The sequence below is a fragment of the Rhinolophus sinicus genome, linkage group LG03, assembly GCF_036562045.2.
Source record: "Rhinolophus sinicus isolate RSC01 linkage group LG03, ASM3656204v1, whole genome shotgun sequence".
NCBI lineage: Eukaryota > Metazoa > Chordata > Mammalia > Chiroptera > Rhinolophidae > Rhinolophus > Rhinolophus sinicus.
In genome coordinates, this window is record NC_133753.1 from 52,912,846 (window position 1) to 52,927,902 (window position 15,057).

Here is a 15,057-nt window from a genome sequence, read left to right on the forward strand (position 1 = left end):
TTTCCTTTTTCTTGATCAGTTTAGGTAGAGGTTTAATCATTTTATTGGTCTTTCTTTGTATATCAAGTTTTGGCTTCTGATTTTTCTCTCTTGTTTGTGTCAATTTTCCATTTTGTTTCTTTCTTCCCTAATATATATTGTTTATTTTCTACTGTTTACCTTGGCTTCAATTTACTCTCATTTTTCTAGCTCCTTAATAAAGAAACATTGAACTTGTTTTTCTGTTGCAAGCATTTAATGCTATAAATTTTCCTGTAAGCTGGTTTAGCTACATCCCATAATTTTATGTTGTGTTTTCATTATTCAATTAAATTTTTTTCTATTTTCCATTCTGATTTATTCTTCTACCCATGGAACGTGTGTGTGTGTGTGTGTGTGTGTGTGTGTATTCTCATGTACCCATGGAACACACATATGTAGATATATATAGATATAGGTAGATAGGTAGATATAGATATAAATATCAATTTCCAAATAGTTGAGTTTATGTGATATCTTATTGAGTGTTTCATATGTACTTGAAAAGAATGTATGTTTTACTGTCAACCAATGAAATGTTCTTTATATTATCAGTTAGGTCCAGTTGGCTATTGTTTTTTAAGACGTAATTTAGCCTTACCGATTTCCTTTTTCCTTGTTATTTCTATTACTGAGAGGGATGCTAAAATCTCTTATTTGCGATTGTGAGGGGTTTTTTTTTTTCCTTGTTTCTCTCTGATCCTGTCAGGTTTTGCTTCATGCATTGAAGCTATTATTAGGGTAAATATTTATTATTATGTCTTATTTATGAATTGATTCTTTTATTATGATATTTCCATTTTTATCTGTTAATGTTCTTTGCTTTGTAGTCTGCTTTGTCTGGTAACTACCATAGCCCCTCCATCTTTCTTATAATTAGCATTTGTTTGCCTGGTATATCTTTTTCCATTCTTTTACTTTTAAGCAATTTGGATCTTTGTAGTTCATGTTTTATTGTTATTGACATCGTATGCTTGTGTCTTATCTGGTCTGACAAGCTTTGTCTTGTGATTACCTGTATAGTTGATGTATGTATATCATTTTTATATTTATCTCCTTGTAGTATAAGAGGTCTTTAATTTCCTTTCATTTACAAAGAGTATTTTCACTGGCTATAGAATTCTAGATAGTTTTTCTTTCAACATTTTAGTAGTGGTGATGCATTTCTTCTGGCCTACATAGTCTTCATTGAGAAGTTTGTAGTTATTCATATCTTGTTTCCTTGTAGAGACAGTAAACCGCCCTTACCCATGGTTTTGCTTTCCGCAGTTTCTGTTACCTGTGGTCAGCAAAGGTCCGAAAATATTAAGTGGAAAATTCCAGAAATAAACAATTCATAAGTTTTAAATTGTGTGCTCTTCTGAGTAGCATAATGAGCTCTCTTGTTGTCCTGCTTTGTCCCACCCAAGACATGGCTCGTCCTTTCGTCCAGCACATCCATGCTGTATAGGCTTCCTGCTGGTTAGTCACTTTATAGCCATATTGGCTATCATATGAACTGTTTTGGCATTGTAGTGCTTGTGTTCAGGTAACCCTTATTTTAGGTAATAATGGCCCCAGAGCACAAGAATAGTAATGCTGGCAACTTTGATGTGCCAAAGAGAAGTCACAAAGTACTTCCTTTAAGTGACAAGGTGAGTACAGCACAATAAGATATTTTGAGAAGGAGAGAAAGAGACCACATTCAGAAAGCTTTTATTATAGTATATTGTTATCATTGTTTAATTTTATTGTTGATAATCTCTTACTATGCTTAATTTTTAAATTAAAGTTTATCATAGGTATGTATTTATGTATAGGAAAAAACATAGTATGTATAAGGTTCAGTGCTATCTGTAGTTTCAGGCATCCCTGGGGATCTTGGAATGTATCCCCTGCAGATAAGGGAGGACTATTGTGATGCATTCATTTTTTTCTCCTCTGGCTTCTTTTAAGATTATTTATTAGTAGTTTTCAGAAATTTCACTATAACAGCCTTAGTATATTTTTGTTGTTGTTTTGTCCTGCTTGAAGTTCATTGAGTTTCCTCAAACCTATGGGTTTGTATTTTTTCATCAGTTTTCAAAACTTTCCAACCATTCAAATACTCTTTTTCACCACCTCCATCCCCCCATTCTAGGACTCATGTGTTACACTCCTCAGTATTTTCCTACAGGTCAGTAAGGCTATATTTGTTCTTTTTGCTTCATTTAGGATATTTTTATTTATTTGTTTTCAAGTCTGTAATCTGCTGGAGTGTCTAATCTGCTATAAATCTCATTCCATGAATTACCCATTTTAGATTTTTATTTTTATTTTTTCCAGTTCTAGAAATTCCACCTGGTTCTTTTTTATATTCTCTATTTTTTCCTCTTTAAACCCTTAGGCATGTTTATAATCCCTGTTTTGAAGTGCTTGTTTGGTAATTATATTCTAAGGGTTTTTTTTATTGATTGATTATTTTTTGTTGCAATTACAAGTCATGTTTTTCTACTTCTTTGCATGTCTACTAATTTTTAATTTAGTGTATGTTTGTTTAGAGTGATGACTCTGTTCTCAACCTTTAAAGTGTATTGACGTTTTCTTTGGCCATCAGCTAATTACTCTTAGATCAGTTTGATCCTTTTGAGGCTGTGTTTACGCCTTGTTGGGACAGGTCTAGAATGACATTTACTCTAAAGTTATTTTAGCTTTCATATTAAAATGTTACCTCTCTGGCGTCTATGCTACATTCCTTGGGTGTTTACTGACATCTCTCAATTCTGTGTGATTAGAACTTGAACGTGTCACTGCTAGTTACAGTTCCCTGGTAGTACTTTGTCCAGCCTCTTGGAGTTTTCCTCTACCCACACACATTGAAAATTCAGCAGGAGATTCCAGTTGTACATAAGAATTTGTGTAGATTTTGAAGTTACTGCTTTACCTTCCTTCCTTTTGTTCCTTCTCAAACACCCGTCTCTGTCTGTTTAAGCTCATCTACTGCCCTGCTCTGCTTGGATTCTCCCTCCCTGTCCCACAGTTCAGAGGTTGCCTTTAGATGGAATCATCTCATTTGTTTCTTTTCTCTGAGATACAACAGTTCTGTGCTCTCTGTTATCCAATTTCTGAAAACAGTTGCTGCGTGTATTTCGTTCAGGTTTTTACTAGTTGAAGCTGGGAGAGTTGCTTTAGTATGAGGTACTACATTCAGTGTGGCCACATGCAGAGGTCCATTAATAGCAATTTTTAAGGATTCAGTAAAATGTTGTACAGGCTCTTTCAACCCTCTTTGTTTCCTAATGAGTTATTTCCCACTATTCTCCACCAAAACTGTTTCAAATTTATTTAACTAAAGAGCTTAAACCCATATCTTCTTTTTTCCTCTGTCAGCAGATGATACTACCTCCTACTTGAGAAAATAGAAAGATCCAGTATAGGTATTCCACAGCATCAACGCTAGTTCTTATTCCCAGCTCAATAGTTGTTCACTTCTGTAACCTGTTTTTGCCATCCTTCCCTTGTCTCCCAACAGAAGAAATATCTTTCTGCCTGTCTGAAGGTTGGTGGCTCTCTTTGTGAACTCTGGATCCCATCTCTTCCTGGCTCAGATTCACTTTGTTTATTCTCTTTCTCTTGGGTTTTATTCTCTCATTTTCTATTGGCCTTTTCCCGGTAATAGTTAAAGGCTTAATTTTTCCCCATCTATAAAAAAAATACTTCCTGCAATGCTTCTCTAGCTACCGTTTTCTTCTTTTGAAAGAAGAAAGTCAGTTTAATAAAAAGTGTTGATGGAACTCATGTCTCATGTTTCACCTTCCATTCAGTCTTCAACCCCAGTAATAAGTTTTCTAGCATTAACCTCTCTTCTGAAACTTTGTTTATTGAGGATACCATGACCTCTTACTGATAAATTATAATGGACAATCCCAGTTCCTAACTTGACAATGCTTTTTGGGTTGACTCTGTTGACCATCATCCCTTTAACCCCTGGTTTAGTACATTCTCATTCTTTTAATTCCTTAGATGCCACTCCATTCTGGTTTTCCTGAATGAAAGAACATCTTAGGCTGTTCCTCCCCAGTTTTCTTTAAGGGCCTCTTCCTCTACCTAAGTCTGCTGCATTCTGTCTGTATTTGCCTATGGTGATCTCATCTACTTTGATGGTTTCAATTGCTCTCAATATACTGATGACTCCTAATTATACATCCCCAACTTAAACTCCAGACCTATATATCCATCTATTTATTAATTGACCAGCTTTACTTGGATGTCCCATAGACACTTCAAGCTCACCTTTTTTTGGAACCAATCTCAATTGTATCATACTGCAAATTCTGAACCTATCTGTGTTAGTTTCCTATTGATGATGCTATAACAAATTACCATAAACTTCATGGCTTAAAACAACACATATTTATTATCTTTTAATTCTGTAGGTCAGCGGTCTGACAGGGGTCTCACTAGGACAAAATGAAGGTGTCAGCAGGGCTGTGTTCCTTTTGGGGGCTTGAGGGGAGATTCTGTTTCCTTGCCTTTCTAGCTTTTAGTAGCTGCCTACGTCTTCAACACCAGCAGTGACTGCTGGAGTCTTACACTGCATCACTCTGACACTTCTTTTTTTGTAGTCAGATCTCCCTCAGCTTCCCTCTTATCAGGACACTTGTGATTTCATTGGGCCTACTGGGTAATCTCCCCTATCTCAGGGTCCTTAATGTACTCACATCTGCAAAGTCCGTTTTCTATGTAAGGCACCAGATTCATAGGTTCTGGGGATTCGAGGATTAGGACATGAACATCTTGGAGAGCCAGTGTTCTTTCTCCCGTAGTACATTAGTGAATGTACTCGCTCCTTCAACCTAAAAACCTGGTGGTCATTTTTGACTTCACCCTCTTCCTCAACTTACCTCACATTTAGTCATAAACCAAGTCCCGTCAAATCCGTCTCCTTAATTGCTCCATTTCTGTCCATCCCTACTGCTGCTCCTTGATCTGGATCACCATACTTGTTGGAAATCTGCAACTGTTTTTCTGCTTCAAGTTTCTCCACTTTCATTCCATTCTCCATAGTACCCTCACAATCATGTGTATAAAATGTGAATCTGTTTATTTCACACCCTGGCCCTAAAACCTTTCACTGGCTCCCTGATGTTCTCTCTTAAGGCACTGAAGACCCTTCATGCTCAGGTCTTACTTTTCTTATTTAGTTCATCTTTACCCACTCCCTCCACAAGCTATCTGCAAACTGTAGTGAGTAGTGGTGGAGTTAAGAGAAGAGAAGATATATTCTCTCAGTCTAGAACATTGTCCAGCATTGTCTGTTAGAACGTTCTGTGGTTAGAAATGTGTTCTCTATGCACTATTCCATGTGGTAGCCACTAACCACCGGTAGCAATTGGGCACTTTAAATGTGGCTAGTATGACTGAGGAACTGAACTTTTAATTGTATATAACTTGAATTAATTTGAAGTTCAATAACGACATGTGGCTAGGAGCAACCATTTTGGATAGCGTAGGTTTAGAACAGTGGTTCTCAACCAGAGGCGGTTTTGCCCTCCGGGAGACATGTGACAATATCCAGAGACATTTTAAGTTTTCACACTGAAGACGTGCTACCAGCATCAAGTGGGTAGAGGCCAAGGATTCTGTTTAAACATCCTACAAAGCTCAGGACATCACCCATAACAGACTTCTCAGCCCAAAATTGTCAGTAGTGTTGAAGTTAAGAAACTCTGATCTAGTGGCCTACACTATGCCCCTTTTTGGGGGGGAGAGGGAACATACCTAGTTCTATTTTAAGATTCATCTTAGGGTATCGTCACCTCTGGAGTATTATTACCATGTGCCAGACACGTGTTTTACATAATTCTCCATTCAGTTTTCATAATTTGCCAATGAGTTTAATCTGTCTCTGATTTCTGAGGTCTGAGTTTGATCCATCTTCCGGCCCATAATATCCTGTATTTACCTTTATTTTTTATTTGTATTATGTAGTCACCTCTATGATAATTATAATTAGCATTTTTATTGCTTCTTGTGTGTAAGAACATATTCATTGGAATATGCCAGAGGCACATGAGAATGATCAATAAATATTGAATGTGTGAATGAGTAGAAACTAATGAATCAATTGTTAAATAGATTGCAATTTAAAATATAAAGAAGTGTTTGTTGCCTCCTTCATTTTAGGCCTTTTAGAGACCATTCATTTGTTAAAATATTTGAATTTATTTTTTGGAATTACTTTACAGTTTGCCGGTAAGAATAGAAACCTGTCACATTTCCTTTAGAGGGAAAGAACATTTATTTTCTTTTTTGGCTTTCTTCCCTTTTTTTCTGTTCTACTCAGCTTAGGTATGCCCCTTCCTTACACTTTCTCCTACTAAGTATTAACCAGCCTGAATCTCCCTATTCGCATCCTCAGAGCCCAAATGGGGAACTAAAACGTATTGAATAGATTCAGGAAGGATCTGAGCGAGTGTAGTGGGACCCGGAGGCCAGGAACTCAGGGGCTGAAGCAGTGCAGCAGAATGGCCCAGAGCGCAGGCTGCAGAATGGAGCCGGCCTGCATGTGAATCTTTGCCCCTGCCATGATTGCCATTACTGTCTGCCTTTGGATAGTTTTAACCTAGTTTAGTTCTGTAAAAAAAGGAAAGGGATCATAGATCAAAAAGGAGTTGTGCTTATTAAATAACTAGTGTAAATACAGTGTACATGGTAGCTTCAGTTGACGGCATTGCCTGTGTAAATTGATCATGTGGATCTAATTGGCTTAATTGTCATAAATTTATGTTTCTAGAAGGCTAAACATTAGTTAAGGAACACATTTTATGTTGATCCCAGAACTTACCATTTAATAATGAATGCTCACTATGTGTAATCACTGAGGGGAGAGATTGAATCTCTGAAACATGGGAGTGGGAGATGGAGAAGGCTGGGAATCACCTGGCCAGAGCCATCCAGGAAGCCAGAGGCGCATATTGTCGAGCAGGTGCCAGTATCAGCACTCCATGATCCCCCGTGTAGATGCTCTGCCAGCGGTGCCCTTGTCAGATTTCTTCCCTTGGATAACTCCTACTCCCTTTGGACTCAGCTCAAAAACCTAGTCAGAAATATTAATTTATGTACTAGGAATGCATTCAGCTGCAGATAAAAGAAAACGCCAGCTATCGGTGGCTTAAAGAAATAAGAGTCTGTATCATCCAGTAAGTTCAAAGTTAGGCATTCAGGAAATGGTGCAATAATTCAGCAGTGCCACCAGAGTCCTACACTCTTGCTTTTTGGCTGTGTTATCTTTTGTCCTGTTTGATCATTGATGGCTGCTGCACTTACTTGCCTTCTGTCCAAGTGCTGAGGCATGAAGAAGGGAGAAAGGGCAAAAGGACTTTCTTCTAGGGAAGCTCTGTCTGCATTTTCATGACACCTACTTTATTCTGAAAACCCACCTCAGGAACTTCAACCTCTAGAGCAATGTCATTTGGGTACCCCTAGCTGCAAGGGAAACTAGAACATAGAGTATTGCATTTTCTATCTTCTATACCAGAGGAAGACAAAGAAGAAGGTGTTTAGCAATAGATGTATGAATCCAACTTATATGCCATACCTTCTCATGTTAAGGGCCCCTGCTGTCATGCACCCCATTAAAGCTCAGTACCCCTATTAAAGCTCTTACCATATAGCATGCTAATCACCAGATTAATTTGTCTTCTCCAAAGTAAGCTTTTGGAAGTAAGAGCAGTCCTTCATGGTCTTTGTATCTCCAGTGCTTAGCACAGCATATGGTCCATGGAAGACACTCAGTAAATGCTGAATGATTCTTCACAAACTAATTATTAAAAAGAATGCATAATATATACATAATATCCTCTAAACAGTTTCTTTGTATTTGTTATTATTATTAGCATTTATTGAGTGTTTATTATGTGCCAGACAAGTATTTACATATTTCACCATTCAGTTCTCATAATTTACAATGAGGTTAATCTGTTACCATCCTCAGTTTATAGATGAAGGAGCAGGCTCCGACAGGTTAAGTAACTTACCCAAGGTCATAAAACTTGCTAATTGGTAGAATTAGACTTTTAATCCTGATAGTCTCACTCCAGAGCCCAGGCTTTTTAAAAACTAAGATAAACTATATTATTATTTTTAAAGTGTCTGAAATATGAGCTTCTACATGAATTTTTTTTAATTCTACTTTTTATAATCAAGGAAATGTTCTTGAAAGTAATTTTTCACCTTGAAAATAGATCAGAAATGAAAAAATTAAAAGCTGGCCTCATTATCTTACAGAATTTTAGTAATCAGTAATTCTAAATACAGTCTCTTTTTTGCAAGCAGGTTGTTTGAATGCCATTTAAAAAACTCGTAGTATGCTCACTAAAACAAAATATTATAGCTAAAATAATTTTAGTTATTCAAATTGATTACAGTTGTGAAGAATTATGGCACTCTGAAATATACTAGAAGTGAAAAAATATAATGTATCTCTGCTATTTTTAAAGCCTCACACTTTGCCTGCTTTATATCAGTAAAGACAATGAAAATATTTGTCATAGCATAATTGTAAATAAAGTTTTTTTGTTAGTGTTTTTGCAATAAAGAGTTGATTTTTACTTAATTTTAATAATAACCAGCATGTCTTAAATTTCTCATAAGTTGTAACAATTTTACGTTTATAGTATCAGTATACATTTGTAAAGCTGATCCAAATATATTTTTCCTAACCTATTTTGTAGTCAAGGCAAAATCTTACCCTTGATATATCCAACACCAGAGGATTAGCTAGACCCCAGCAGAGTGTGAAAGTTGTTCAATCTGTATTAACTAGTCCTCATAAGTTCAGTTAAATTGAACTTACCTGAAAGCTGTAGCAAGGCCTAAAATATGAGAGAAAAAATCCTAAATGTTTGGCGTAGAAAAGGCCTGGTTTGGTGGGCATCAACTACAGGAAGATGGGAAATAATAGTCCAGTGTTGTCCTTGGAAGAATAATTCCATAGACTGTTCATGTTATGCTAAAAAAAAAAAAAAATGCCAAAAGTCAAATATGTTTCATGAAGTCTGAAATAAAATGTGTCTTAGAGCTATTATTAATATGCAGCTGTATATCATGAAACTTAACAAGTATTCAATGTATTCCAAACTTTTTTCCCCTCGTAAAACTTTTCATGAAACTGGTGGTCTAGGGCCTATTATTTGGGAAGTGATGGGTAAAATCTATAGGGCAAGTTCTGGAATAGAGAAATTATTTCCCACATGTTACCATTCAGAACTACCAGGATACTGAGAACTTCCTATTTATATTACTGTCTTCTAGGTGTGTATACCACCAGGAAGCAATCTTCCCACCAGTTCTAATATTCAGATTACCTAAATGGATTAGTTCTGCTTTGGAATTATTTGAACGACTAACAGTTAAAAGAGGGGGAAATGACCATATGTAAACATTAAAACAAATAACATTGAGCTTTGTCAGGAAATCAGTTGAAAGCAAGAAATAAAATATTTTTGTCTCAGTGGACTAGGCAATTCAACAACAATCCTAGTGAGATCATAGAGATAAGAGTAGACAATCTTTGTTTACTTATTTCCCCAATCAGCTGGAGAGATAAAAGGCTTAAAACCAGGAATAAGGGAGGCTGAGTATTTTAAATCCTTTTAAGTCCATATTTTAAACCTCCCAGGAAGAGTATGTACTGCTTTACTTTCAGGACTCGCTAGCTGACCAGCGTTCTAAGAGAGGACTCTTATGTACAAGCAGCTACTTCTAGGTTTAAACAATGCAGTCCTGGCCTTTTTGGTGACTCAGCAGAGCCTAATAAAACAACTGCTTTACAGAGCATGCTTCGTTGTGCACCTCAAAAGCCACAGAAACTCAGCTGGGCAAAAATTGAACCTGTCTAATGAGTTCCTTGTCACAGATGAGTTAGGGGCTTCCTGACCTAAGTCAGCTCTCCTGGAATAGGTTTTATTTGTGAGAGTTGACCAAAGGAGGACTTCCTAGGATTATCATTAGGAGGGAGAAATTGAAAGTGATGTGAAGTTGCCAGAAAGCCTGGTCCTTCCGGAGGGCTAGAGAAACCTGAAACTAGGTGACAGCTGCCATCATCAGATTATTCAGTAGTGAGGTGGGTTCCCTCGGTCGGGGGAACATTCTTCTCAGTAGGATCCTCTTGCGAGGTGTCCACGTAAGAAACATCCAAAACTGTAGAGAATTTTTATAAGAGTGTATTTGAGCCAAACTGACGACATATGCGGGGGAACAAGATCTCATATGCCCCAGAAAATAAGTTTTGCAGCTTTTTTTATGCATTTGAAATTAAGGAGGGAACTAAGGAAGATCACATGAGGTGTGAGAAAGTAAGCCTGATATTGGATTTTAGGATAGATAACAAGATTATATGCTCTCTTGAGGGTGGTTACACTTCTCAGGGGTCTGAAAGAGGCATTTCAAAGGCTTGTTAACTTAGATGCACAGAAACAATGGACAAGCCTCGCTTAAGGCAAAGATAAATGTTTTACTAAAAAGTTATATGCCTGGGGCATGACTACCCACCATGACCTACCTGCCCATTTAGGAATTTATGATCAGATCACCCTGTGCAGTTACTCGCCACAGAACCCCTTTTTTCATTTACAAAGGGAATACAGTACAAAACTGGACAGGGTGAAATCGTACTTAATCCATAGTCAGTGTATCTTAGGTACTGAGTACTGATTAAGTAATCCTTCAGGGCCTCTGCTCTTTATTCCTACCTCTACTGGAATAGTGTTTGTCCTCCTTAGGAAAACGAACAAAAATTAACAGCTTAAGCGATAGTCTCTAAAAATTTTCCTTCTTTAGTGGGCACCAAAGCCTTATTATTAAATAAACCTTAAGAACCAACTTTCTGGGCACACATGAATTGTCCATTACAAAATCTAAAACCTGAAGAGAGAATCACAACAGAGGTACTAACTACCCCATTTGAAAAATTCTGTTTAGCATAGTAATAAGTTGGTTAGGAACAGGTAAGGGGAAAGTGGGCAGGGCAAGCCATCTGTTCTTGTAGAAAGTCTATTCATTTATCATGGATATCTTTGTGGAAGTTCAGCAGTTCCTGGATTCTCACCAGACTCATATCTGGAACACTACAATAGAGAGTACTCTGAGTATAACCTTTCTAGTTTTTCATCTTGGCATCGGGCATCTTATTCTTATGGCTTGCTCTGAATCTAAGTACTATATCTTCCAGAGATCCTGGACATTAAAACCTGTAGTTGTTCAGATAAAGACTGGATGATGATAATAAGCAGGCCCGGTCAAGGGAATCAAACATTCTACCTAGAAGGACTCAGCCCATGACCCTGTAGACCGGGGGAGCTAAACTGGAGACCCACAGACTAGATCTGTTCCACAGAGGTGTTTGTTTGGCTTACACTGACATTTTAAAAATTTTGAATTGGTTGGCTTATTTAAAAATTGAAATTTCAAAATCAGGAAAGTTCACAGAAAAAATTAAGTGCCTGGTTTCCCTTGAAAACTTAGGACACGGGGTCCTTATTTCTACATGACAGCAACTGTCTGGACCTACATAGCAGATACCCCTTTCAAACTTGATGTGTGCTCCAATCTTCTCAGTTCTTGCCATGTGTTTAGCTCCCCAACATAGACATTTCCGTTACCTGTAATCTACTTTAATCATTTGCATTACCTACATGGCATTTAAGTTTGTGGCCTCTGTGTGAGATTCTTTTGGGGCAAAGTTCTTCTGAGAGCCGTTCTTTACAGGATTGGAGGAGCTACCATAGTATTCACGAGGGCAGAGAATGAGAAGACAGCCTCTATTTTTGTTTCTTACAAATGTGACCTCTTTTTACTATCAATTCCTGCCCTGGCTGGCCATTACAACAGCCAGTCATGCAATAGAAAGCCAAAGTAAGGTAGAGGAAACAATAATGGTAACTCTTTTGAGAGTCTTTCCTACTGGTTAGCCATTGTACAAAACATTTTATCTTCTTAATGCCCAGTGAAACCTTCCCTGACCACTCTAAATTGTAGCCCCTTCCAACACTTTTTCTTCCTGGCATTTATCATCATCATGTAATATATATATATATATTAGTTTTTGTTTACTGTCTTCTCGTTACTAAAATGTAAGGTCATGCCTAAAGCATAATAGATACTCCATGCTGGATGAGTGAATGAATGGTCTCATTTAATTTTTAAACTTTTCAAGTCTATCCCATGATTAACATTTTAAGTTAGAAGCCAATTCTTTTAATGTGCTTACTGCTGAAGTGATTGGATGGGAACTAAAAGATACGTGAAACATTAGGGTATAGACTGTCTGCTTCCTGAGAACTAGACCAGTATTATTCGAGTGGAACTTTCTAAGATAGATGACACATTCCCAGATATACATAAATTTGAGTAACTTGCTCAAGGAGTAATTCTTAACAAGAAGCATACCTCCTCTCCTGCCCTCCAGAGGTATATAATATGTCATTGAAGGGGCATATATGAGGTGTATACAATCTTTGAAAGGACTTCCTGTCTTTCCCCTTTATGGGAGAAAGCATGCTTTGTCACCTCAAATTCTTGTCACAATGAATGCTGAATGATGACCAAGGTCACCTTACTGACCCAGACTTGATTGAAACTGAAAATTTTGTTTGGGATATCGAATTAAAAATCATTATGGCCTGAAAAAGGTTTATTGTTAAAATAGAAGATAGGGGGTGTCTTGATGTTGCACTGGGGTTACCGTTAGGAAAGACCTATCTCAGAACCTGACTTTTTCCTTTCAGTTACTTGGTGGAGAAGAAATCACTAACTTCCAAAAGAGCATTTTTGTGTAGAATTACTTGGGGGGGAAAAACTTGACGAAAGGGCTAGATTTAAATAGGTGGTTTTGTTTTGTGTTTTGAGTAGCCCAAAAAGAAATAATCTGTATAAAGCCATGCCATTTGGAGGATTTCTTTTAAACTCTTTTTAAAAATACATGAAGCACATGAGTTATTTTATTCTCTCTTAGTATGGGAGGACATATAGATAGTGTTTTCTGTTCGTTCCATTCAAGGGGGCTAAACTCTACATGGCCACTAAGGCCCAAATCATGAGTTCTGGTAACTTTTCTGTTTCATAATGATTCAAAAATACCCTAATCATTGTCAACTAGCTTTCAAATTCATTTTAATTGTCGCAAAGAGGAGCAGGAAAGACTACAATGGCAATCTCTTACCAATACCTGAAAGAAACTCAGTTTTCATTAATATATTTATATCCAAAGAATGACATAATACATGAAAATGTGCTCTGATAGAAAACAAATTCTTACAGTCTTCTAGTTATTCTAACTTTGCATTTTAAGTCATTTCAAAGTTACGCAAAAGTAGACTAAGGGAAAAAGGAGTACAGTTTACCAGGAGCAGACAGGAATTAAACAACTGACTTTTCCTCTCCATGGCCTACTTTGTTGAGGGTGTAGCTTTGTAATTTTGAAGACTCAATTAGAAATGTAATTTTTTTGAGAATACAATAGTAGCTGGGCTCTCAGGGACCATCCTTTCTTTCCATGCTGGAAAAACGTTAAAACCACAGTGACTAGAATGATCTAGATAAACCTTATTATTCTTTCTAGTGCCCCCACCCTCTCCACCAACTACTAGTGGGACCCTAGGGTCTTTTCAGACAGAGTACAGAAACATTGACAATAACCTGAAGTGATCCAGAGAAATAGTATGTCATCATCCCATGATGGTCATTTTTTGTAGGGTTTAACTATGGACAGATGTGTCCTCCCTATCTCAAAAGGACTTGAATCTATGGTTTATGTACCCTCTGCCTATTTAGACCCTAGTACCTTGCTGTAGGAGTACTTTAACAACACATATGCCCTTGTCTCAGCATTTTATTTGGTTTTTAGTCATTTGGGCACTTATGTACTTATAGCCATGATACTTGCTACATGTTATGCATTACTTCAGTTTCAGAGATTCACCTTCCTTTTTTATTATTAAGCCTAGACTGGGGGTGGGGGGTGGGGGGGTGATGACCACTGTTTAGATGCAATCAATGTCCTCGGCATGCTCTTTAACTTTTTTCTTTTATAATTTAATCTATTTCTAATTTTTTTGTGCAGAACCTTCCTAATTAATACACACATAATCTACTGAGAAATACCTTACATATATGTACCTTGGGGTGTGAATTTTCCAGTGCTTACACTGCAGCCCCTTTGGGCTTCTTGAAGTCAGAATTCCTCTAGGATTGATTGTCGTTCAGGCAAGTTGAAAGGGGTTTTTTGTTTGTTGTTTTCAGATGATCGTGAGGTCACCCAGCAGAATTAGTAAGAAGAAAGTGAGAAACAGATTTTGAGTTTTGCTGAAGTTTGCTTGTTAGCCTTGCTTTATTTTCCTTAACTATCCCTTAGTAACTGACATCTTTCAGATGAACTCAGATCACATATTCCTTATCTCAGAGCAGAACATTTCAAACAGAAAATTAAATCATTTCATTTGACATCTAATTCAGTAGGTTTATAAATAGAGTAATCCTCACAATAATATAAGTACAATAAAAATTACTCTTCCCATTTGATTTATGTTTTCTAGAACTGAGAGTAGAAAAACAATTTCCCTTTACATTGCTTGCAGTAGGTAGCTCTCAAAAGAAAATCACACATACACACACACACACACACACATCATGGTTCTCATAGCAAGTTAGAAAACCGAAAATTAAGAATTCTCAGCAACATCATTGAAAAACAGTCTTCATTCCTTGACCTTTTCTCTATCTTCCTTATTCAGTCCTGTGGGAGGACAGCTTTCACAACTTCTGGGGCCTGAGAAAATACAATATCACGTATGTTGACATTTCCATAAATTTTAAAAAGGCTATAGAATAGGGTTCTATCTTCCCCCTTTTAATCCTTCTGTCAGTGACTCTGGTGAAGAAAGAAGCCTTTAGGAACTACTCCTGAATCAGTGTCACCTAAGGGGAAGGAAGATTAGAATTTTTTTTCATGTTTTGGTTTTCTAGTTTACCAAATCAAAGTCAAGTATGATTATTCTATGAGTGTATATATTTGGCTCTGTA

General features: G+C 37.0%; 1 protein-coding gene and 1 long non-coding RNA gene across 4 annotated transcripts in view; one reads left to right on the top strand and one right to left on the bottom strand.

Annotated features, from left to right (window-relative positions):
* RFX7 (regulatory factor X7) overlaps positions 1 to 15,057 on the top strand; it is a 99,014-nt gene that overhangs the window by 44,542 nt on the left and 39,415 nt on the right. The gene's annotated exons all lie outside the window — the stretch shown is intronic.
* On the bottom strand, positions 6,234 to 14,280 carry LOC141570355 (uncharacterized). Its single transcript, XR_012494354.1, has 4 exons — positions 14,155 to 14,280; positions 8,834 to 8,989; positions 7,646 to 7,798; positions 6,234 to 7,075 (listed from the first exon to the last, which is right to left on the bottom strand). It is a non-coding gene; the product is annotated as an uncharacterized LOC141570355 (long non-coding RNA).